Consider the following 26,239-nt stretch of genomic DNA (forward strand, 5'->3'; position numbering starts at 1 on the left):
TTGGACCCGACTTGTTAAGCCTCTGCGGGTTTGGCAGCAGCTTCATTTTAATTGTGTCCTTTGTGTTGGACAGGCTCTGTTAAACAGAGTGTGTCTGTACTGTACACTAGTATACTGTACTTTGCTGTACTGTAGTGTATCATGCTGTATATACATGTCTAGTGAGTTATTACCGCTTGTACTACTTGACAAAATGATGTAACTCACATCATTTTGCAAGGTGTCCCTCAGGCTATTTTGAGGCGGCTGCATGAGTGGCAAGCCAAAGCCTTTCTGTTCGGTGCCAGAGTTAAAGAGGTAGAGGAGAACGAGAAGGGTACCTCCTACTTTTTTAACAAGGTGAAGGACTTGAAATGCAAGAGAGATTTTACCTTTTTGTGGAACAAGCAGGGTGAGTCCTTCACAGACACTGCCCAGATGTTGGAGGTTGCATCCTGTTTTTTAAAGTCAAGGAAACGGATTCTGTAACAGAAAGGAGCTGTTCAGAGAATTTGACATTGCAGGTTCCCAAGGATGCCCTTGGCGGCTTTGACAGCCCTGTTGGAAATGCTTGGTAAGATGAATCGGTGCAAGGTTCCCGGCCTTGACAGTTTACCGGTGGAATTTTATTCCATGTTTCAGGATGTCTTGGGGCCGCCATTTTTGTGTGATGTCGAGGAAGTGCTGGGCAGGGGCATGCTTATTAAAAATATGAGGACAGGGGTGCTCTCCTTGTTGTACAAGAAAGGCAATAAAGCTGATCTTGCCGACTGGAGACCCCTCATGATGCTTTGTGTCGATGCAAAGATCACCGCAAAGGTCCTGACTGAGTGCCTGAAGAAGGTAATAGCTGGTCTGGTCCATCATGACCAGATGTACGGAGTGCCTGGGCATTCTGTGCTCTGGAATGTGCACCTGGTCTGAGATGCCATAGCCTGAGTGGAGCACTGAAAGTTCCCCTTCGCGCTGGTGAGTTTGGACCAGGATAAAGCATTTGACCGAGTGGATCACTGCTTCCTGTTTAACACCCTGAGCAGATTGAGCTTTGGCCCCAACTTCCTGAGGTGGGTGTGTGTGCCTTACACTGAAGTAAGTAGCCGGGCTCCCTTAGGGGATGGGTGCCCCAGCTTAGCGAAGTGAGGCAGGGCTGTCCACTCTCCCCGATCCTCTATGCTATTTACATTGAGGCATTGGCGGCCACTGTTCACGCCCACCTGGTGATCAGTGGTCTGCTCCTGCCAGGTGGGTGGCGGCAAGACAGTGAGGCGCTAACGCTGACCCAGTATGCAGACGACACTACGTTGTTCCTGTGCTCAGACCGGTCGCTCAGCCTGGTTCGGGCGTTCAGGTGTGCCTCTGGCTTGGCGCTGAACTTCGGCAAGTCTCTTATCAACTTCTTTGGCACCTGGATAAACAGAGACGACTGCATTGGTGGTTTTTCCCAATGCGATGGTCCTCTCAAAGTGCTGAGGGTCAACTTCCTTTTGGAAGGTGCTGCCAGGGTCAGTTGGGAAGAATGCTTGACCGAAGTCAGACAGGAAATGGGTTTGTGGAAGACCAGATCCCCCTCCTTGATAGGGAAAACGTTGGCGCTGAAGGTGGACATCCCCCCTACATTGCTCTATCTTGTGAAGGTGTAGCCCTTGCCCTGCATGTTGCGGAGAGGCCTTACGAAACATGTTTTCGATCTCACCTAGAGTGGCAGGTACAAGTACATGAGGTGGGTAGTCATGTACCTTCCAAAGCAGGAGGGAGGGAGGGAGGGAGGGATGTGCCCGACTTTCCTTTTAAACTTGATCGACTATTCCTATCTCAGTTATGTAGCTCACTGGAAACCCAGATCGAGCATCCCCACCAGTAAACTGTGGGTCTTTGGTTGGACCTTGTGCCAGTTGGTGTGCCAGTTGATGTGCCAGTTGGTGAAGTCCTGGTCCATCACCGGGCCGAATGCCAAGATACGTCCCGCTCATTACAGCCATGCTGTAAAGTGGAATAAGATCACTACGGCCGGGGTCGAGGCAGAGACCCTCCTTAAGTACAGGGCCTTGTATAAGGCAATAGTCGAGAGGAGAGGAACTCAGGTTCTTCCACAGCTTGAGGAGGGCATGTGGGCCAGGATTCAACCAAAGGAGTTTGACCACAGAGGGGGGTGCGGTGGTGCAGTGGCGCAGTGGGTTTGACCGGGTCCTGCTTCCCGGTGGGTCTGGGGTTTGAGTCCCGCTTGGGGTGCCTTGCAGCGAACTGGCGTCCTGTTCTGGGTGTGTCCCCTCCCCCTCCGGCCTTACGCCCTGAGTTGCCGGGTAGGCTCTGGTTCCCTGCGACCCCGTATGGGACAAGCGGTTCAGAAAGTGTGTGTGTGTGTGTGTGTGTGTGTGTGTGTGTGTGTGAGTTTGACCACAATCAGCAAGATCTGAACTGGTTTTGTTTACAAAGCAAGTTGCTGGTCAAAGTGATCCTGTACAGGCACAAACTGACTAGCCACCCACCGTGCCTGCAACTCTAGTGCAGTGAGGACAAAACTCTCGTGCATGCCTTTTGGGACTGCGGACAGGTGCGGGAGGTCTGGCATTTGGTGACTTGCCTGTGCAGGAACATCAGTCTGTAGATGATTTTGATGTATGACAAAGTCTTGAAGGGATGGAACTCTGGCGCTCAGAAGGCAGCAGCTGCCCGGACGTGGCTGTTGATCAGCGTAGCCAAACAAATGCTTTAGAACACAAGAACCCAACTGGTCCAGACAGACATAGACTCAGGCGTCCAGGGTGTGTATCATAAAATCCGGGCCAACCTAACGTTTAGGATCGAGAAAGATGTCAGGCGAAGGAGTTACTTAGAAGCCAAAGAGAGGTGGCAGGCTCTCTTTTGGCTGTAACCCCACAGCTTTGTGGCAGATCCATCCATCCATCCTTGGGTAAGTAACATACATCCTTTCGCACTTACAAAATCCCACAACCCCTATATATTTGCTGAATGTAAGTGTTGTGTGTTTTATGGTAGGTATAGAGCTTTTTATATCTTTTTCAACACACTTTACTTAATTGCACGATTTTTATGATTTATAATACTTATTGCACTTTCAAGTACACACACACACTTTCTGAACTGCTTGTCCCATATGGGGTTGTGGAGAACCAGAGCCTAACCCAGCAACACAGGGCATAAGGCTGGAGGGGACGCACCCAGGACGGGACGCCAGTCCGTCGCAAGGAACTTCAAGTGGGACTTGAACCCCAGATCCACTGGAGAGCAGGACCTGGTCCAACCCACTGCACCACCACACCCCCCAGTCACATTATCTTGGAGTATTAAATACTAATCAAGTAAACTTTATGATTACAGCAAAAAAGGTATTTATTTTCTCTGGATTTGTACTTCAGTGTTACAGGCTGAGTGGAGGACAGGCGGTCATGGACATCGGCTAAAGTCACTGAGGACCGCTGCAGGGTCTGGGACAGATTGCGGAACTGAATCAGCACATCATGAAGAAAGCAGGAAAATTTAATGACTGCTCCATCCTTCATGATATTGAGGAATCCTTGTGCCTTTGCCTTCTGCAATGCATTGCCATGTGCTTCAGATGACTCTCAGACATTATCAAGTACATGTAATTAGTGTACTATCAAAACTGAAATAGAAAAAAAACCAAATTAATAAACAAACACAAAAATATGTAACATTACACACACACACACTATCTGAACCGCTTGTCCTATATAGGGTTGCAGGGAGCAAGAGCCTAACCCAGCAACACAGGACATAAGGCTGGAAGGGGAGGGGACATACCCAGAATGGAACGCCAGTCCGTCGCAAGGCCCCCCAAGCGGGACTTGAACCCCACACCCACTGGAAAGGAGGACCCAGTCCAACCCACTGCACCACAACACCCACCTACCTAGCATTACTCTAGTATGAATTGCCTTCCATAACTATTTGCCTAACTCCTCCATACCTGTTTTAAGTTGTGTACAAGTCCCCTGTACCCTCTCAGAAAGTGATCAAGAGCTCTCGGGAAATGTGCTACCCACCAAGTTCCCCCTATTCTTGTTGGATCAGAGGCTTCAAGCCAATCTCCTCAAAGCTCTTTTTCAGGGTTTACCTGTTCAGGCAGCTTTTGTGATATAATGTGTAGAGGCCACTTAGGAGGTTGTCAGCTTTCCTGGCAAAGTTATTCTTAGAAACTGCACCAGAGTAGGACAACTCGAGGTGGTGAGACATGCAGTGTATCCCTAAAATGTAAGACCTCTCCCCTTGCAGCTTGCTGATGACACCTCCCTTCACTCCTGTCATAACTGATACGCCACCTGTGCCACAAGCGACTAACTTCTCCTTCCACTGCTCTGTAGTATCTTCCTCGCTGCTCTCTGACACGGTCTTCATTGTCAAACGTGTGGCTTCGGCTATGCGACTGGCATCTGCTTTCACCACTGACCCAGCGAAACACACCTCCACTTTGCCTGCTTTTGCACATCTCACATAGCCCAGCTCCTCCTCCACCATCGCGCTGTCTGTACAACCACCACTAATGCTGGCAATAGATGCTTTGAGTTTCTTTCTTTCAGCCTGCGTTATGTAATGCATAAATTCCTTGGCTCTATTAGTGTCATACCCACAACCACATGCCCTGCTCCTGCACCGGCAACTGATTACAGAAGCATGGGATAGAAGAATGGTTCAGACACTCCTGAATGCGGAAACTCCACGAGAGCAACTGCAACACCTTGCCTGAGTTCTTTACCCGTCCGTTATCCTCCTGCTCGGCTCCTGGACCCTTTGCTCTTGTTTTCCTGGTTCTGACTCCTGACTGCCCCTCGGAACGACGTTTGCTGATCAATCAACCTGTGCCTGTCCCTGACGATTCTCCTGCCTGCCCCCTGGTCGTTCCTGCTACCGCATCTGAATCCGTCGGCTGGATTCCCGACTTCCGCCATGACAGTTGGTATTTCTGTATGTTTGTCCAATATTCAAGCCTTTTTGTGCATCCACACTGTCGACAAAAATAACAGTTTCATCTTGCTTAATGAAATAGGTAGCCTTTTTCAACAATGTTTATAGATATTAACAAATATGTATATACACACACACACATATATATTGCTAGTCAGGTCTTAATGTCAATTTGGCTGCTCATCTGTCCACATTGTGAGGTTGCCTAGCTCATGATAGTATTACATGTAAACTTAGTAACCTTGCTTATCTTAAAATTTGTAAAATTAATGTAGTTACCAGCAATAAAGAACAGTAATGTTAGTTTTGATTAATAATTCCTTGCACATCCACAAGTAATGACTGAAGGTTCTGTCACGCGTGGTAGGAAGAATAGACTCAATTCGGCAACACATTCAGATTGCAGAAAAGTTAGTTTATTCATGTGCACATGGGTGAGCCTCCTAGAGAGAGGTGCACCCCAGCAGTTAAGCAATCAGGTATTTATACACATTCTAGAGCAGTTCTTTGCAAGCATGTGTGAGATACATTTTGTTTCATCATTCCAAACAGGTCAAGGTGCCCCTCAATCTCCCATCCTTTCATGAAACACTCCCAACTGTCACCAATGTTATCCCTTTTACTGTGCACAGTCCCACGGGAACTACGTAAATCTGTGTTCCCCCAGTATCTTACAGGAAGAGGCTGACACAGAAAGGGACAAACTGGCACCAAACTACTGCCTGGAATGTGGCACTTTCTTACACAAGCTGTATCAACAGTTATTCATTCTTAAACAAAGACACACAGACACACATTTTTGGAACCGCTTGTCCCATACGGGTTGCGGGGAACCAGAGCCTAACCCAGCAACACAGGGCGTAAGGCCGGAGGGGGAGGGGACACACCCAGGATGGGACACCAGTCCATCACAAGGCACCCCAAGCGGGACTCAAACCCCAGACCCACTGGGGAGCAGGACCTGGTCCAACCCACTGCACCACCACGCCCCCTCGTTCTTAAACATTCTAATACGAAAGCATATAGGTGTAGCAATGCTTTAAAATCAAATTTTCATTCCACACATGCTTCCTGATTGCGTGCACATTTCGGAAAAGCAGCATCATCTTTTGAATCCGTGGTGCCTTCATCATGACAAGTGCTTTCACAGCAATGCTGTCTAAGTTCTGACAGCAAACCATTCTTTGCCCTCTTACAAGTGTGAATATGCATGTGGCCATTGGACATTTTGTGATCCTTCATTGTCTCCAGTTTGAAACTGGTAGTTCCCACAACAAAAGACATTTTCTGTACCTTGTCGTTACCGTGAGTACAACAGACAATTATTATTATTATTATTATTATTATTATATTTTTTTATAGAGCGCTCTTCTCACGCAGTGACACAGAGCACTTTAACACAGACATAAGGCAAGAAAAACAGATACAAACAAAGAAGACGGTCAACTAATGGCTACCATAATGAAGAACTTATTATAGAGCTATAAGTATACCTACTGGCCATCGGGGAAAGGAACAAAAACTCCCAACTGAGAGCTGAGGGAGAAAAAAACCTCTGGGGGTCCACGGGCCAGTGGTAGCCCACCCCTCCTGGGCATTCTAGAAAGTAACAATTTGTAAGCCAGTGTTTAACAAGTAATTATAATGTTGGTGAATGGCATCTTGGATCCCCGACTCGGCATGGAACGTCTCGATCGTCACGGCAGATGGACATCATCCTCTGTCAGCATGGGATTCGTCTGTCACCACTGGCCGGCCTCCTCAGGTCTTATGTAGCGAGGTAGTGCTCAACGAGAAGATAGGAGAGAGTTAGTAATTTGTTACTTAAGTAACTTTAAAATGCATTTTTGTGAAGGTGATAAAATAAATAACCAAGGCAGGTTGAATTACATTACGAGGTGGAATGCCTGAGTGAACATATAAGTCTTAAGTCGGGATTTGAAAACAGAAACAGACGGGGCATTTCTGACAGTAACTGGTAGACTATTCCACAGTTTAGGTACTCTATAACTAAAGGTGCGACCTCCTACTGAGGTCTTATTGATCACAGGTACTTTAAGGTAACCTGCATCTAATGAACGGAGATATCGTCCTGGGATATAAAGATTAATGATCTCACGAAGGTAAGCCAGAGCAATGCCATGTATTGCCTTATAGGTCAAAAGTAGGATTTTATAATCAACTCTATAAGAGACCGGGAGCCAATGCAAGGAATTAAGTACCGGTGTTCTATGGTCGTACTTCCTAGTTCTAGTAACAATTCTCACAGCAGTATTTTGTACCAACTGTAGCCTGGATATAGCCTGGTACGGACAACCCGACAATAAAGCATTACAGTAATCCAGGCTGCTGGAAACAAAAGCATGAACCAGTTTCTCAGAATCCCGTCTACAAAGGAATCGCCGTATTTTATTTTTTTTTTAAAAAAAACTTGATTTATTAATTTTTTTATCAGATATATCAAAACATCACAACACATAAACCAACACATCCACAACCATGTACAAAATAATCTCACAAAAAAAAAAAAAAAAAACCCTCTCCTTGTACATAGTAGTGTCAGCATCCCTCCTCCCTGAACCTGTTCTTTATTCAACAGAAACGGCTAAATTTATCAGAGTAGCCTGCATAATCGACAATCTATGAGAAAGCAATTTACATTGCAAAATCCATAAACTTTCCTGACATTAGTCACCTTTACAGGTTAAAATATGTCCAAGGAAGAAAAAGAAAAGGGAAATAAATAAAAAATAATCATAATAATAAAAATAGTAATGAATGGCAGGGGGCATTAGGCTATTAAATACCTCATATATTCATTAAATCCACTTCTTACTTTGATCACTGTATATTAAGGGGTTGTATTGTTTAGCTGTCACCTGTAGAATTAATCTCCTTGAAATAATCTATGAAGGGTTGCCAAATTCTATAAAATTTTTCTTCTTTCTTTTTCAAGGAGAACCTAATTGTCTCTAGCTCCAAATACTTCATTACCTCTCTCATTAAATTTATATGTGTAGGGGCAGATTTATGTTTCCAATTTAATAATATTAATCTCCGTGCTAGTAAATTGACAAATGAGACCATACTGTGTTCAGCACTGTTTTTTACTATCTCGGATTCTACTATACCTAGAATCGCCACCAGGGGGTCTAGATCAATAGGCCTTTGGAATATTCTTGACAACATCAAAAAAACACCTTTCCAGTATGCTGACAATTTAGGGCAGCTCCAAAACATACGGGCCAATGAAGCTGGCGCAAGCCCACAACGGTCACATGAAGGGTCTATATCTGGAAATATCCTGTTCAGTTTTTGTTTAGACCAGTGTAAACGATGTATTATTTTGAATTGTAAGAAGCCATGTCTAGCACACACCAATAAGCTATGAATCTGTTTAAGGGCTGCCTCCCACTGTTCTTCTGCAATTTCTACACCCAAATCTTCCTCCCAGGAAGACTTTAAGTGTTCTAAAGTTGGTATTCTTGTCAACTGGAATAGCGTTTCATATATATATGAAATACCCCCTTTCTTGTAAGGATCATGTGTCAGTATCAGTTCCATTACAGATTGATTTGGCAAGTTGGGGTATAATGGATTATTTTGTATAATAAAATTTCGTACCTGTAAATATTCAAAAAAGTTTGACCGAGGTATGTTGTATTTGCTTTGTAGCTGTTCAAATGATGGAAATACTTTGTCAATAAACATGTCTGAAAAGCTATAAATTCCTTTTCCAACCCAATCATCAAATATAGTATTTTGAAATGAGGGAGCAAATAAATGATTTTTAGTAATAGTGCTTTGGAGAGAACCAACTTGCCAACCGAAAAACCCTTGAATCTGAGACGAAATCCTGAGTGTGTGCAAAACCACTGGATTATCCAATGGATCAAGACACATAGTAGGTAAAGGCAAAAACAGTAGAGCTGAAAGTGAAGAAGGATAACAGCATGCTCTTTCTAAGTTGTCTTGTAGCCAGTAGGCCATTATTCTTATAATACTCGCCCAGTAATAAAACTGAAAATTTGGCAATCCCATTCCTCCTTTTGATTTGGGCCTCTGCAAAAAAGCCTTCCTTGAATCCCGTCTACAAAGGAATCGCCGCATTTTAGCTATGCTTCTTAATTGAAGGAAGCACGACTTAGTGAAAGCATTTACATGCGATACAAATGACAGCTTTCCATCCAGCAGGACACCCAAATCTTTGACACAATCGGTACACTTGAAGGTAATACCATTTGTTGTAAAGATTGACGTGATTGTGTCGAGCGTTTTAGCATCACCACCCACCACAAATACCTCTGTTTTACTGGCATTTAGAGATAAAAAAATTATTACTCATCCATAATTTTATACTGGTAAAACAATTAGTTAATGACACCACATGTGATGGATCATCAGGCTTGAACGATACATAAAGCTGTGTGTCATCGGCATACGAATGGAAATTAACATTGTGCTTGCGAATAATATCACCCGGTGGTAACATATGAAGTGAGAAAAGTAATGGACCCAACACGGAGCCCTGCGGCACACCATACTGAACCGTAGTAGAGGTGGATGGGGTGCTGTCGTCGGATTTCAATACAAATTGTTCACGGTTTGCTAAATACGATTCAAACCACTTCAGAACAGTACCTCTTAGTCCAACCAGGTTTCCAAGTCCACTCAGTAGTATACTATGGTCAACAGTATCAAACGCAGCACTCAAGTCAAGTAACGTAAGAATAGAGATCTGACCAGAATCAGAAGAAATGAGAATATCATTAACAACACATGCAAGTGCTGTGACCAGTGCAGAAACCAGACTGAAATTTTTCAAATATATTATGGTTATATAGATATTTTACAATTTGGGATGCTACGATTTTTTCTAGAATTTTGGATAAAAACGGTAAATTGGAGATCGGTCTATAATTACATGGGTTATTATAGTCCAGATCCGATTTCTTTAGTAGGGGTCTAATAATGGCGATTTTAAGGGCTTTTGGAACACAGGAGGGGGGCGCGATAGCGCAGTGGGTTGGACCGGGTCCTGCTCTCCAGTGGGTCTGGGGTTCGAGTCCCACTTGGGGTGCCTTGCGACGGACTGGCGTCCCGTCCTGGGTGTGTCCCCTCCCCCTCCAGCCTTACGCCCTGTGTTACCGGGTAGGCTCCAGTTCCCCGCGACCCCGTATGAGACAAGCGGTTCCGAGTGTGTGTGCGTGCGTGCGTGCGCGCGGAACACAGCCATTTAGTAACGACATATTAATAATATTAACAATAGGTTCTGCAAGCACGGAAACTGCAGCTTTCAGTAATTTAGTGGGGATTGGGTCTAAAGGACAGGTAGTACTTTTCATAAAGCGAATTAGCACGGTAATTTCTTCTACAGTATTACGTTGAAGTTACTGAGATAGTGCGGACAACTAATATCATCGTCAGAAGAGCTTATGTTTGCTAAAACCGAACTAGAAGGCACTATGGATTTGCGGATATTCACTAATTTATTATTGAAAAACGACATAAATTCATAATTAGTAATGGTAGCAGAAATACATTGTTTATCTTCAATCCAAGCAATACATAATGTTTTTGTCAGGATCATACTACTGTAGCCACTTGTGACCCAATTGCTACTTTTCATTGAAAATCCTACTTTTCTTCACTTCATCTTGATCTTGATCTACTGTCTTCTGTTTTTTTTTTTTTTTTGCTGTGCTATCTGTTTGTTTACTTGGTGCTTTCACGCCCTTAATGTGCCACAACATTTTCAACTTTTCTCCTTCTCTTGCTGGAGTTTGGTGCCGAAGCACCTAATAGTATGCGCGCGCACACTGTGCAGCAAGTGCTCATGGGAGTTTCAGTATTATTTTGGATAACATAGACTTGATTTGATCATCTAAGAAGAATTTTGTGATCTACATTTTTTTTTTTTTACCCCTCCATAACGTCACCTGCCGAAGTGCCTAGTAGGGGTGATGGAGTTACCTGCTGTCGCCATTTTCTACCTGCATTTGGTGGGTGGGTATGTAATGTCAAGCCCTGCCCGGAACCATCTTCTCATTGGATACCACTCTGTATTCAAAGTTGGTCACTCCACGGAGACAGCACTCCTGGCAGTGTCTAATGCTCTCCACTCAGCTAGAGTGGCCTCCTTCTCCTCGGTCCTCATCCTCCTTGACCTGTCTGCAGCATTCAACACTGTCAACCACCAAATTCTACTCTCCTCTCTTAGTCAGCTTGGGATCAAAGGAACGGCACTAAGATGGTTCGAGTCCTACCTATCTCACAGATGCTATTGTGAAAGAAATTGTATTTCCTTCTCTGGAACCAATTAGCTGCAGGAGATCTGCACAAAACACTCAGACAAGTACAGACTTTTCACAACAATATCAGCTGATGGGAGAGCTCAGTACAACTGGATCTCTCTCTGATCAGTTTGCAATGCCTCCTTTTATTTGCAAGCTCATACACAGGTCATCACAAGACATGGCGACATATTTGAAACTTGCTTTGATACAAACTCCATATATTATAGCTTGTGTCTGATGCAAAAGTGATTGATACTCTGAACAATTTGTCCCCGTTTAAAAGGTGTGTTGGGACCCATCCTAAAGGTTAAACTTTCACCACTTCTCCATTGTGTTAAACAGACGACATACATTTTCTAAACATCTTAACTTTTACATCACACTACAACAGTGGTCTCCAACATGGTGCCCGCGGGCACCTGGTAGCCCGCATGTAGCGTAATTGTATCGGACTCACTGAGCCAGGTTTCGGTAAGAAAGAATAGATCGGACTTGTACCTTAATATTAAGTCGTTTACTAGGACAGCTTTACTTGTTAGTGAACGAATATTTAACAGACAGCATTTTATATTACAGTTTGGCCTCGGTGGTAAGTTGAGAAGTTATGAAACAATCAATCCTGGAAAATACACACACACACACACACACACGCACACACATTTTCAGAACCGCTTGTCCCATACGGGGTCGCGGGGAACCGGAGCCTACCCGGCAACACAGGGCGTAAGGCCGGAGGGGGAGGAGACATACCCAGGACGGGATGCCAGTCCGTCGCAAGGCACCCCAAGCAGGACTCGAACCCCAGACCCACCGGAAAGCAGGACCGTGGTCCAACCCACTGCGTCACCGCGTCCCCTTCCTGGAAAATATTCCAAGAAAATTTATTGAAATATGTACATTTATCATTTTTTCTTTCACATTGCACTGAACACATTTCCCTACAGACTCAACACACCGGATGGAAAACCATTTGCACGAACCTAAGTCTTTCTCCAGCTGCTTCATGACGTTCGCTAACATAGCAGTGACTCGTCTTTGCCCCGAGTTGAACATTGCTGGAGAGTGCAGACATGATTTCATCTCCATTCTTGTGATTTTTAAACAGTGTGTTCGCTATCACAGTCATTGCTCCTTGATAATTTCACCATCCGAGAACAATTTGTTTTTCGTCAAAATGAGCATGAAGCTTTGCTTGCAGTCTATGTGACTTCTTAGCGGGCCTGGGCAAAAATGATTGCTGTCTGCTTAATGTTGCATTTCAACTTGTTAACTCTTTCCTTTTCTAAATGATGTACCTGGTGGATAACTGCTATTGAAGGTCCTGTGGACTGTGGTGAAATGTCTCTCTGCGCACCGCTTTGCCTCTTGGATACCGCCATGCTAGCCGGGCCCCAAAGATGAGGCATACACTTTTGCCTTTAACATTTGTGAAGAGAAATTCTGTCTCCCACTCCTCATTGAAGTAATAAGTCTTTTTCTTTTTTTGCAGGACCTGGTGCACCATCAGCATAATTAATCATTTGTTTTTTTGTTGATTTCACCTTGTTTATCCTGTCAGCTCACTACCGCCTCAACTCACAGAATAAGCCTGACGTGTAAACTTCTAAATTTTTTAAATGATGATTTTATTTGATGTTTTAATGTTATATGGGGGGCGCGGGGGTGTGGGGGCGCAGTGGGTTGGACGGGGTCCTGCTCTCTGGTGGGTCTGGGGTTCGAGTCACGCTTGAGGTGCCTTGCGGCGGACTGGCGTCCTGTTCTGGGTGTGTCCCCCTCCCCTCCAGCCTTACGCCCTGAGTTGCTGGGTTAGGCTCGGGTTCCCCGCGACCCCGTAGGGGTTCAGAAAATGTGTGTGTGTGTGTTATATGAAATGTTAACACCTTTTAATTTTTGTATGTATAATAAAAAACTAAAATCAATAATTAAAATTACGCCTATTTTAGAATGTGCTTGGCGGGCGACTCACAGACAGTCTACAGAAGCCGTTCCGGACGGATATGATTATTTCCATAAATCATAATCTCGTTCTGTAAGTCGTGGAGGTGGAGTCGGCGTTCTTTTCAATAATAGATTACAAACAACACTGAGAAATCGTGATAATATCACCTTGTTTGAAGCTCTACAATTAGATTTCAACTCAAACCCCAATTATCTTCCGTCCACCTGGATCGTACTCCTCATTTCTCGAGGAATTTAGCAGCTTCATAACCGATTTAGTCATTAATCATGACAAAATTATCCTGCTGGGTGATTTCAATGTAGACGTGTCATCGGACACTCTCGCTAATAGTTTTCTGTCTCTCTTAAACTCCCTTGGTTTTACCCAAGTTGTTGCCGGTCCTACTCATTCCCGTAACCATACGCTCGATCTCGTCATAACCTACGGCATAGATGTTCATCATGTTAATATTATTCCTTTAAACGAGGCTATTTCTGATCATCATTTAGTAACCTTTGATCTATACCTGCCGTCGGACAATAGTAAGACCAGAATCGTGCGGCATATTGATGACAATGAAAATATATATATATATACACACACACACTGTCGGAACCGCTTGTCCCATACGGGGTCGCGGGGAACCGGAGCCTACCCGGCAACACAGGACGCAAGGCCGGAGGGAGAGGGGACACACCCAGGACGGGACGCCAGTCCGCCGCAAGGCACCCCAAGCGGGACTCGAACCCCAGACCCACCTGAGAGCAGGACCCGGTTCAACCCACTGCGCCACCGCGCCCCCCATGACAATGCATACTACTGGTAAAATTATTGATCATATTAGAAGCTCAGATTTTGGAACGAGTGTAGATATTGATCAAATGGCTTTAGATTATTATAATTCGGGTAAAATTCGCCCTAGACTCTGCGGCTCCACCAAAAACTAAACTTATTTGAACTGTCAGAAACTTGCCTTGGTTCAACGAATCAACTCGTGCAATAAAGTTAGAATGTCGTAAATTAGAGCGTAAATGGCGTTCAACTAAACTAACGTTTATTATGTTGCCTGGTACGATTGTCTAAAAAATATATAAAAAAGCACTTTTTTCATGCCAGATCTGAATACTACGCAAAGTTAATTGATGAAAATTGCAAGAACCCTCGCTTCCTGTTTAATACCATCGCAATACAAAGAAGTTCGAAACCCCTGCACTAGAATATATTAATCACTTGAAAATACACAGACACACTTTCTGAACCACTTGTCCCATACAGGGTCGCGGGGAACCAGAGCCTACCCGGCAACACAGGGCCAGAGGGGGAAGCGACACACCCAGGACAGGACGCCAGTGTGTCCCAAAGCACCCCAAGCAGGATTCAAACCCCAGACCCACTAGAGAGCAGGACCCGGTCTAACCCATTGCACCACTGCGCCACCGCACCCTCTGCTCAACAAAAAATTTTTCACACCACACTCGCAAGTGGTCTGATTAGACTGCCGTTCTTCTCCTCTACCTCTCACAACTGGTGTCCTGCAGAGCTTGATACTTGGTCCTCTGCTCTTCTCAGTCTGTACCTCCTCCCTCAGCCCTATCATTGCCTCCCACAGATTCAAATACCACTGGTACGCTGATGATACCCAGCTCTTCTCATAGCTGGGAGGCTATGACCGGACCGAGGGAGGAGGTGTAGATGGAGAAAAGAAGAGGACTCAATACCAAGCCCTGAGGAACACCCGTTGAGAGAGGCAGAGGAGAAGAACGAGAGCTCCGCCAGACCGCTTGATAGGATCTGTCAGAGAGGTAGGACTCAAACCATCTGAGTGCTGCACCTTTGATCCCAAGCTGGTTAAGAGAGGAGAGTAGAATCCTGTGATTTACAGTGTCAAATGTTGCAGACAGATCGAGGAGGATGAGGACCGAGGAGAGGGAGGCAGCTCTAGCAGCTTGGAGAATGTCAGATACCGCCAGAAGGGTGGTCTCAGTGGAGTGACCAACTTTGAAACCAGAATGATAACCATCAAGGAGATGGTTCCGGGTGAGGAAATCGGACAGTTGATCACAGGCTGCCCGCTCAAGGGTTTTGGACAGGAAGGAGAGGAGAGAGACCGGTCTGTAATTTTCAACCAGATTGGGGTGCAGGGAGGATTTTTTTTAACAGAGGTGAAATTAGAGCAGTTTTGAAGGCAGCTGGGAAACAGCCAGAGGAGAGTGAGGAGTTGATGATAGAAGAGATGAAGGAGGAGAGTTGCGGGCAAATGTTCTGAAGGAGTAATGATGGGATCAGATCAAGCAAACAGGTGGTGGCTCTGCACAATATCAGGAGGTCAGCAACTTCAGATTCGGAGAACGGATTGAAGTTGGAGAGGATAGCTTTGCAGGGGGGGGTCCAGAGTTGTGTCTGACTTGCTAAAGTGTTCCCATGTATCTCCTCTACTCATTTCTCTGCACTGGCTTCCTATAGCTGCCCGAATCAAATTTAAGACCCTGCTTATGGCCTTCAAATGCATCAAAAGAACTGCTCCTAGCTATTTCCAAGACTTGATCAACCGCTACACCCCAACCAGACTGCTTCACTCTTCCACATCTGCCAGCTTGGTCCCAAGCACAAAAGGTAAAGCACAAGGTTCTTAGTTCTGGCTCTGTTGTGGTGTAATGACCTCCCCCTCTCGCTCAGAACTGCTGAATCTCTGTCCACATTTATAAAGGATCTGAAAACTCCCAGAACAACACCAGCATCATCAAATTTGCTGATAACACGACAGTCATTGGACTGATAACAGGAGGCAATGAGTCTGCATACAGGAGGGAAGTGGCTGACCTAGTAGAGTGGTGCCACGACAACAATCTCTCCCTCAATGCCAACAAAACAAAGGAGTTGATAGTCGATCCATGGAGAAGGAGGGAGCAACACTCATCACTGCATATTGGTGAGACAGTGGTGGAGAGAGTGAGCAGCTTCAGATTCCTGATTGTTCACATTACTGAAGACCTCTCAACACTACACATCTTGTCAAGGAATCACGCCAGGGTCTGCATTTCTTGAGAAGGCCGAGGAAATTTGGCATGCCAAGCCGAATCCTCAGAAGCCTCTATAGGTGTGCGATCGAGAGCGTCCTCACCAGCTCTATCACAGTATGGTTCGGAAGCTGTGTAGTACAGGATCGTAAGGCGCTACAGCAAGTAGTGAAAACTGCTCAAACCATCTCTGGAACGTCCTTACCATCACTGGAGAGCCTATACCAGGCCAGGACAATCAGGAGAGCCATTAACATCATAAAGGACAAAAGTCATCCCCAGCACAGGCTTTTCACACCCTTACCATCAGGCAGATGCTACAGCTCGTACAGGAGTTTTAAAGCCAGAACCTCAAGGTTGAAAAACAGTTTTTACCCACAGGCCATCAAGCTTGGGAACAACACCCATCCACTGCCTCTCCACCCATCACAGCAGACACAGTTCACCCTCTGAGCCTGAGAGGTGTCAACTACCTCATCCCTTCTACACACACATATACATCCACAACGCCAATAACATCAGAGACCACAGATTACCTCCGCATACCTTGCGCACACAAATACACACCCCCTCAACTGCGAATAGACCTATCGACCTCTGCAGGACTTTGTACATGTAAGACTTCCATGTTTACATTGCGCACTGCACACTTTATATACGTATATAACTTTGTTTCTTGGATTTTTTGCACTAGTAGTAATTTTTTTTAAATTTGTGATTTATTTGTGTTTTCCTTTCCTTATATCCTTATCATTTATGTCATAGTGTAGCGTCCGGACGGGAGTCCGACACGGATGCGTGTTGCTATTACGTCCGAACACGGACGAGACGTAAAATGACCTCATGTGCAGGGTGATGTTAAAAGTGCACTGTGCAGACTGTTAAGACACTCGGTGGAAGTGAAACTGGAAACGTGGGACAAGGAACCACACACTGTGTTCGAAGTAAGGTGAACAGTGAAATGCTACTCTCTGAGTATGACTGGAACCCCGAGACGTGACGAAATATCCTATGAGCGATCCCCGCTTGGGATGAGCGATTTCAGACTATGTGTGTGAGTGTGAGTGAGTGAGTGATTAAAATACTCAGCATGCGTAATGACAAGTGAGACGTAGTCAAGGATCTCTATCCTCCGTGTTTTATGAGCGTGTGAGCTGATACGTGGGTGTTCTCTAGCGGCACTGAGTGGCGCCGCCTCTGACCAGGAGGGGCAGTAACCCCGTGGGACGTGACACATATGTTGCTGAGAGGATTCACAGAGTAAGAATTTCATTGTATGGTGTAACGAACTGTTTACTGTACACATGAGAATAAACTCTTAAACTTGAGCCCACCTCTTCCAGACTCACTTCACCCATGATCTTCTAAGTTCATGTAGGGTGTAAATGTTCATTTATCATAACTAACTAACTAAGCCTAACATAACTAAGCCTTTACACAGCTACTCCTGTAATATACATAAATGTTTGTGTATCTCAAAAAAAAAAAAAAAATTAGTGGGAAGGTGATCAGGAATCATCAATATTGAGGTTCCACTATTCCAGTCCAATTAAGATGTCTGCATGAAGGAAAGGTCCACCTGAGTGCCAGATATAGATCATTGCTTTTATGGCCCATCTGAAGGACTGAGACTGAGAGAGAAAATTTTTTTCCTTCTGTTCTTATATAGGTTTGTGTTTTTTTTCTCAGTTCCAGTGTTTAATTGTTTCTTCCTTTACTATTATTATTATTATTATTATTATTATAAAAGGGGGGCGTGGTGGTGCAACAGGTTTGGCTGGGTCCTGCTCTCTGGTGAGTCTGGGGTTTGAGTCCTGCTTGGGGTGCCTTGTGATGGACTGGTCTTCTATCCTAGGTCTGTCCCCTTTCCCTCTGGCCTTGAGCCCTGTGGTGCTGGGTTAGGCTCTGGCTCACCGAAACTCCGCTTGGGATGAGCGATTTCAGACTCTCTGTGTGTGTGTGTGTGTGTGTGAGAGTGAGTGAGTGAGTGAGTGAGTGATTATTATACTCAGCATGGGTAATGACAAGTGAGGCGTAGTCAAGGATCTCTAGTTAAAGAGTTAGGGTTGGGAGGTGCCCTCCCAGCCTGAAACTCATAAATATAGGTGGTGTCTGACACAGGTTCTCATGGGGAAGGGATGATGCCATTTGTCAAAATTCTTTCTTTCTTTCTTTCTTTCTTTCTTTCTTTCTTTCTTTCTTTCTTTCTTTCTTTCTTTCTTTCTTTCTTTCTTTCTTTCTTTCTTTCTTTCTTCCTTCTTTCTTTCTTCTTTCTTTCTTTCTTTCTTCTTTCTTTCTTTCTTTCTTTTTCTGAAAGGAGGTGCTTTCCGTTACACAAAAAACTAAACTTCCACCTTGACCAAAACGCCGAGAATACAGAAGGAAGGAAGAAACAAATAAATGTTAAAAAAACAAACACAACCGCCGATATTTACTGCTGTACAACTGACTACACTTCCCATCATGCAACAGTCTCCCTACCGAAAAGCGCTCTTATTGTGATGTCGCTACTCTTCCAATGAGAACGCGTATCATTTCCTTAATTTAAATAAGACCCATAAAGCAACTGCGCTCGGCACAACAAGCGAATAAACGACGTTTAATCTCAGTTAAACAAAAAGAGAGCACAGATAATAAATCCTCACTGTTAGACTAAGATCTAGGAGACGGTGGAGAAATGGCACAGAGTTCATTTCCAGGAATATTTTGTCAGATTTGCACTCGAAACAGGTCACCAGTGTGCGGAACATTAGCACAGCTCGGGCCTTTATATAGCTCACGTCATCAATTATTTATCGTGTTCGCTTCGGCAACACATATACTAAAATTGGAACGATACAGAGAAGATTAGCATGGCCCCTGCGCAAGGATGACACGCAAATTCGTGAAGCGTTCCATATTTTGTCCCACACACAAAGCCCTTTGTGCATCGCTACTCTATTTCTTACGCGCTGCCTCGTGCCCTTTAAAACTCCATTTCCTTCACTTACGCTCTTCGCTGCAACTAATCCTCAGATATAAGTAAACTTCTTTTTGGTAAATAAATAAAACGTTTATGAGAAGTAAACTACGACTGTCCCTCAATATTCCACTAATCTGTTCCGGAAAATGTTGTGCAAATCCAATTTTCGGACACTGAGAGCCCATTTCCCATTTTTTTGCGGGGGGGAATAAAAATGTCTTTCCCAGCCTATCCAAAACACCAAATACCAGTAAAACCCCGCATAACATGTTTAAAATTTGCTGTGTTGTTGGCAGACTAAGGACACGAACATGGATCATGGAGCTTTAAAAGTCCATCAGTGTCCCTGTAATAACTATACATGAACCCATGATGAATCCGGAATGATACAATTTATACACATTAACACTCTGTGATTATTAAACACTCAAAGGGTCTGTTTCGGAAACAAAGTGTTTTCCTTTTTTTTACATCTACGGACAAGACTATATATGTACGTATGCAATGTCTGTATGTTGATGCCGCGAAGAAAAGAAGTTTATGAAAAGTCCGTATAAAAGACAAGTTTCAACCACTCGCTCAGTACTGTGCGAAAGCGATATAGCTCCTTCTACTGGACATTCTCTGTCACAGTACCACCGCGGAAGTGATCCGGATAGAAGGCAGAATGCAGTGGTACTTCCGGTGTGTAGCATGGTAGCGGTGGTATTGCAGATCGTGTAGAATAAAACAATAAAAAATGTTTGTACACAGGCTGTTCCCTTTTCGAAACTAGGAGATCAAATGTTCTCAATCTCCAGAATCATTTAAAGTGTTTATTACTGAGTATCTCACTCACTTTTTACTCCAAAAGGACTCTCAGCGATTACACCGTGCAACAAATTTTTACTTTTCTTTTTTGTTCCCGAGTAGCAAGTTTTATTTCCCTATTCTATTGCTTATGCCTAAAAAGTATAGGAAGTGTTTATATTATTCCCTTAAAATTTTGCTTTTGTGACCAGGACATTGATTTTTAAAAAAAAAAAAAAAAAAACATTATTCAATACCATAAGAACAAAAAATTCCAACATTCCGCATCACTACTGTAATGATGACGTATTATTGTGGAGACCGAGGGGGTTTTCGCTCCCCCCGGTCCCCTCTTTCTCCCGCTGTCCGTGTACACATGTGCCCCGCACATTTTGGGGTTTAATATTGTTTATTTTATCGGTGAAGACAGCTGTGTGAAGTATAAGTCACCCATAGCTGCCTACAAGATATTAAACGAAGAGGTTCCATTCTTCCGTGTCCGTCTGGGTTTTATACACCTTTTTTTGGAATACTCGTGAGGATCTAGACTAACTTCTCTCAACAAACATTACAGAGCTTACTCACTTCCCCAAACATCTTAATTCACTAATACTAAGAGAAATAAGCATCAGAATTTAACAACAAATATACATTTCCAGGGGTGTGGTGGTGCAGTGGGTTGGACCACGGTCCTGCTCTCCAGTGGGCCTGGGGTTCGAGTCCCACTTGGGGTGCCTTGCGACGGACTGGCGTCCCGTCCTGGGTGTGTCCCTTACGCCCTGTGTTGCCGGGTAGGCTCCGGTTCCCCGCGACCCCGTATGGGATGAGTGGCTCTGAAAATGTGTGTGTGTGTGTATACATTTCCAGTTTGACAAAGAGAACATAGGACTTTAAAACCTTTCATCAAAAAGTGATTTAAATACAAAGTTTAAAACAGATATGTGTACCACATCAATAAATAAAGTACCCAGGCACCCATGTCAAAACCCTCACATTCTGATTTTGCTCTGTCAAAATAAGCTACAAAAATATTAAGCATTCATGCAACACACCTCTAAAAGTAATATATTTTTAAAATCTAAAATACTATAAAGTCTACAAATTAAAATCAATTATTGTTTGAAACAAAAATCTCTGTCCTCCACAGCTGTCAGATGGGACTCTTCCCCCGGCCCTAATGAACTGAATCTACGGGGAGACCCCACCCGAGACAAGTCAATAGCTAATCAGCCCGAATGATCGGGTACCATTATGGAGGAGGGAGCATCTTCTCAGCCCTTTTGAGGGGTTGCAGTCAAGACCGGCACCCCCAGTGTAATACCGGAGATCAACCCAGCCTCCCTCCTGTGCCTTTTCTTCTTCCTGGTCACTCCCACAAAGTTCCGTAAAATGTCCGAGTGACCAGGTGTGTCCCTCTCCTCCTCGGCCTGGGACCCCTCAGAAGTGCCCAGCGAGGAAGGAGACCATGCCACACTAGCCCCGGACAACTGCTCTCTTACCTCAGCACCCGCCGCTGATCCCAGCTGCTCCGCAGCGCCACCAGACAAAGGCTGGGCTTCCACACCGTCCCCCGTCGGCACCACCTCCGTCGGCACTGCCTCCGCCCGCACCACTTCCGCCCGCACCACCCCGGCATAGGTCAGCTTGCACTGCAGGCAGCTGCGGGAGAGATGGTCTTCCCCCCCGCACTGGGTACAGCGGTGGGGGCCTATGCAATCCTTGGCCAGGTGGCCGATCTCCAAACATCGCTGGCACTTCATTGTCTTGCAGGATTTCCCGGTGTGTCCCTGGCCAAGACAGAAATGGCAGGAGGGAGGCCAGGGACGGACTGGGAGTAAAAAACGGTCCTGGATTTTCCCCCAAATAGGCCCCATCACAACTACAAACAGCCGCTACTATCTCACAATATTACAGCAGTCGATGTATCGCATTTATGGCAAATAACATCACAAAACCCATGGTGACTGAAATAAATGTATTATTGTATGAAGTAAAATACTTGAAATCTACATAAAAAGAGCAGAACGCAAAAATGTATGACATAATGATAAGCATAAACCTAGAATCTAGAAACCTGAAACAACAGAACTATTCTACAATTTGAGTATTCATATATATGTGTGTGTGTGTGTGTGTGTGTGTGTGTGTGTCTAAATAAGCAAATGAATACAGATAAGTTGATTTCAGATAAGTCTCAGTATAACATCTGTCACTTAATATTAAACCAATCCTAAATTACTTTTAGATTACTTATATATTCTTATAACACTTTGAATGTTATGGAAAGTAAACACATTGTTTTAGGTTTATTTTCAAACAAAATGGTTGTCTGCGTGATGTTATCTCAATCTTGGGGAGAATTACAGCATATGTTTTGCTATAATTTCAGCTGTAGATAACGTGAGAACACCTGATTGTGCAAACTGACACGTAGCACCATTAGAACTGTTAAATTCTGTTTGTTTTGATGTGAGTTCGTGAGCAGTTCGTGGGCAATTTAAAACGGGATGAATGGGTGTGAATTTGGATATAATTGGCTGGGTTAGCCTATGCCACAATCAAAATAATATCGTTTTGGCGTCTACTGTTGCCACGCAACGACAAAAGTCATGCTGCAGCCAAGCTGAGTGAGAGTGACCATGTGTGCACAAATTATTTGCAAACTCGCTCATTCTCATGTTACATGTTAATCGGAGCAATCGCCTTAGGCTACTTCATTTACTCTATTTTCTAACTCAGTAGCAATGTAACCCGTTGTAGAATCGCTGCTGTCTCGTTATGAATGAATGGAATATAATTCACGTCAGACAATGCGGAGTGATAAATAGCAGTGACTGTTCGGACTAGGGATGTCCTGGGATTTTACTATAGTGCTGTTTATAGGCTGCATGCTCTGTAGTGAGAGAGGCGGGCAAAGGTAACCTGATGTAACTGTCCTGACAGGCGACTCACCAGAACCATTGGCTCAGGAGCAACTGCTGCTGTCTCTCCCTCATCAGGCTCAAGATTAGGGCTACTGCTGCCTGCAGTTGCACTGCTGCTGGCAACACTATTGCGAAACATCTCTGTTATTTTTGTGCATTTTGTAGCATCGGTCTCTAAGGACGTCGCTTTTTTTTCTTTTAGCTTCTCCCAACGGCCTTTATCTTTATGTTTTTTTGCTTGCCATCATGAGCCCACTCTCCTTTGCGTCAGTTTCGGTTTATTATAAGCAAAAAAAGATTGCACTAGTGCCCCCTTTTGGCGGCTGTCAACGTCATTTAATCTGACACTTTTTCTTTGATGATGAACCAGCCAGGCTGACAGCCATCGGACGGACGGCCGTTCTGGACTTCTCCAGAAAGTCCAGATGGCCAGTCCACCCCTGAGGGAGGCTGACCAGAATAAAATAGGTAGCCTCTTGCCTTACCCAGGGTGAAATACGTAAGCAGGTGCCTATAACCGTCCATCCCCGCACGGTTGGGATGCAGGCGAACTAAAAAGTGTCTCCATCCAGTCCAGATGCCCAGAAGGTCCCGGTCTTCCTCATGTCCAGGGAAGACGTCAGCAAAAATCCCCCAGGAAGGCCGCCACAAAGTCCATCGACATAAAGGGGTCGAAGACGTGGACAGTCACAACTCTTCTATCTGTCCTCCAGAGTGGCTCAATGGAGTAGGGGAGCAGCTTGGAATGCATTGCACTCACCCTACATGTCTCCAACATCCTCCGATAACGTTCATCAGTTGCCAGCGTGATGTCGAAGAAGGACAACGGCCCATTCCTCTGGATGCAGACAATGTTCTCCGCCGGAAGTCTCAGGAGTCCAAAGATGATTTCACGAACAAATGGAATGCGCTCGTGAAATTTAACGACGTCATCCCGGTTCCTGCAGCGGAAGCGGATGGTATACTTCAATACCTTCATCCCTCCAGCCGTCATCCTCACAGCCAAAGATAATCTCTTGTCTTCCCCAAGGGCAGCCAACGACTTCAAGGAAAACCTACTCTGGGCAATCTGGTAAGAAATGGCTAAAACAAAATCTCTGTGTCACCCTGCGGGGATGGCAGACAAGCCACTCAAAACCCTTACCTGCACCTTAGCCTTAGGAGGCCACCAAAAAATAAAATAAAACCCTACATGGGAGCAGAGCTTCGCCCCAGGAAAGCTGTGGACATGCCATACACAATCATGAATATGGCTCCACTCTGTCCCTGCTAAAATCTCCAGTACTACAGTTGATCTTAGCCAAAAGGCCGAGAAGCGAGCCAGTGTCTGCTGTTTGGTGGGTCTGGGGTTCCAGCCATGCTTGGGGGACCAGAGGCAGAGTGGTGTCCCATCCTGGGACAAGCAGTTGTTGACAATAGAACATAGAAACACACACAGTCTGAAACTGCTGGTCTCAAGCAGGGTCGCGGTGAACCAGAGCTTAACCCAGCAACACAGGGCGCAAGGCTGGAGGGGGAGTGGACACACCCAGGACGGGACACCAGTCTGTTGCAAGGCACCCCAAGCGGTACTCCAACTTCAGATTTGCCAGAGAGCAGGACTCGGCCAAACCTGCTGCCCTACCGCGCCCCTGACAATGGAATAGACATTGATATTTTGAAATATACCTATTTTCCAGAACATTCCAGATAGATTTGTTGCTGAGTAGCTAATATAGAACTTTTGAGAACTTGTAAGAACTTTCTTGAATTCTTTCTTGAATTCTGCTATCACGTACCTGGACCTTCCATCATCCATCGCCCCAGTACCACACCACTCTGAGCTCCCCATACCCACTCCTCTGGAGAGACAGCAGCCATCTTCAGAATCAGAAGAGAGCAACAAGTCAGAGGGGAGGAAGATGTTGTAGATCCAGATTACAATTTCAGAGGTGCAGCTGAAGAGAGAAACTCACACTACCCCAACCAAAAAGACCTCAACGACTTGATCAGAGATCTTGATTTTACAAAGGCTGATGCTGAGCTTTTTCCATCTAGGCTCACACAGTGGAACTTGTTAGATGAAAGTGTGCAAGTCGCAGATCAGAGAAAGCGTCCATCTGCCGTCTCCCATGACGTCACAGTAATCAGTTCTATCAGTTATTTACAGTATAATCGTACATCTCAAAAAACTTCTCACTTCTAAATCTTTTGTGGTCATTTTTGTAAAGCTTTATAAATACATGTTAATTTTGATGCATATGTTGCTTTTTTCTGACTTTATGTGAATAAAAATGTGTAAATTCACCCGTTTTCCCATTGGAAATAGGTACATTTCAAAATATCATTGTCCTGGTCACAAAAGCAAAGTTTGAAGGGCATAATAGCCAATTTCTATACTTGCATAAGCAATTAAGAAATAACTCTTACTTCTGGGGAACAAACACTGGGTTACATAGTGTTATGAACTGGTACTTGACTTACTCTTCCTAGAAATGAGTATGGACAGGTGTGCATTGATGCTCAACTCTGACTGACATGGCACTGCGGTTATCGAAGCGGTTCGGTCAGGCCAGGGAAATGGCTCCGCACCTAATTTATGGGACCCCCAGCTGCTTCTGTCTGAGCCGCTGTACGGCGAGTTCCTGGGCCGTTTGGAGGGATGCATTTTCGAGAGCGATGCGGGTGATGTGTCGAGACTGATGGAGGCACCAGAAATGGACAGGGTCGACAGTGTCACTACAAACATTCACTCATCTATACACCAGAGCAGTGCAACACCCATACACTATGGGCAACTCTTCATCAAAATCACCAATTAAAATGAAATATGTCTTTGGACTGTTGGGAAGGCCAACATATCAACCCCAAATAGACTGAGAGGGGATTGAACCAACATCTTCTGGCACCGCATAGGTGCTGTGAAACAATGTCTCCACATAATGTCTCTCCAAGAACTGTACTCACGCAGAGTGCGTAAAAGGACTGTCAAAATCATTCTAGACCCCTCACATCCACGCCACTCCCTCTTCGAACCTCTGCCATCTGGCCAGTGCTACAGAGCACTAAGCACCAAGACAGCCAGGCACAAGAAGTTTCTTTGCTCAGGCCATCTACCTCATGAACAGCTAAATGCCCTCTAGGGAGTAAACTGGTGGAATAAACAATGCTATTTATATTTATATTTATTTTTCACATCATATCACTTATTTACTTTCCCTTGCATTCTATATAACATACCTGTACAAACATATAATGTCTAGTGTCTATTTTGTATGTTGTGTATTTTTATATATCTTTATTTTTTATTCAATTATTCTATTTTTGGGGTGCGGTGGCGCAGTGGGTTGGACTGCAGTCCTGCTTTCCGGTGGGTCTGGGGTTCGAGTCCCGCTTGGGGTACCTTGCGA

General features: G+C 44.7%; 1 non-coding gene across 1 annotated transcript; it reads left to right on the forward strand.

The window, feature by feature from the left end:
- Window positions 1-18,972: 18,972 nt before the first annotated feature.
- On the forward strand, window positions 18,973-19,079 carry LOC114910779 (U6 spliceosomal RNA). The gene has a single exon (XR_003797784.1). It is a non-coding gene; the product is annotated as a U6 spliceosomal RNA (small nuclear RNA).
- The last annotated feature ends 7,160 nt before the right edge of the window (window positions 19,080-26,239 follow it).

The sequence above is a fragment of the Scleropages formosus genome, chromosome 6, assembly GCF_900964775.1.
Source record: "Scleropages formosus chromosome 6, fSclFor1.1, whole genome shotgun sequence".
Taxonomy (NCBI): domain Eukaryota; kingdom Metazoa; phylum Chordata; class Actinopteri; order Osteoglossiformes; family Osteoglossidae; genus Scleropages; species Scleropages formosus.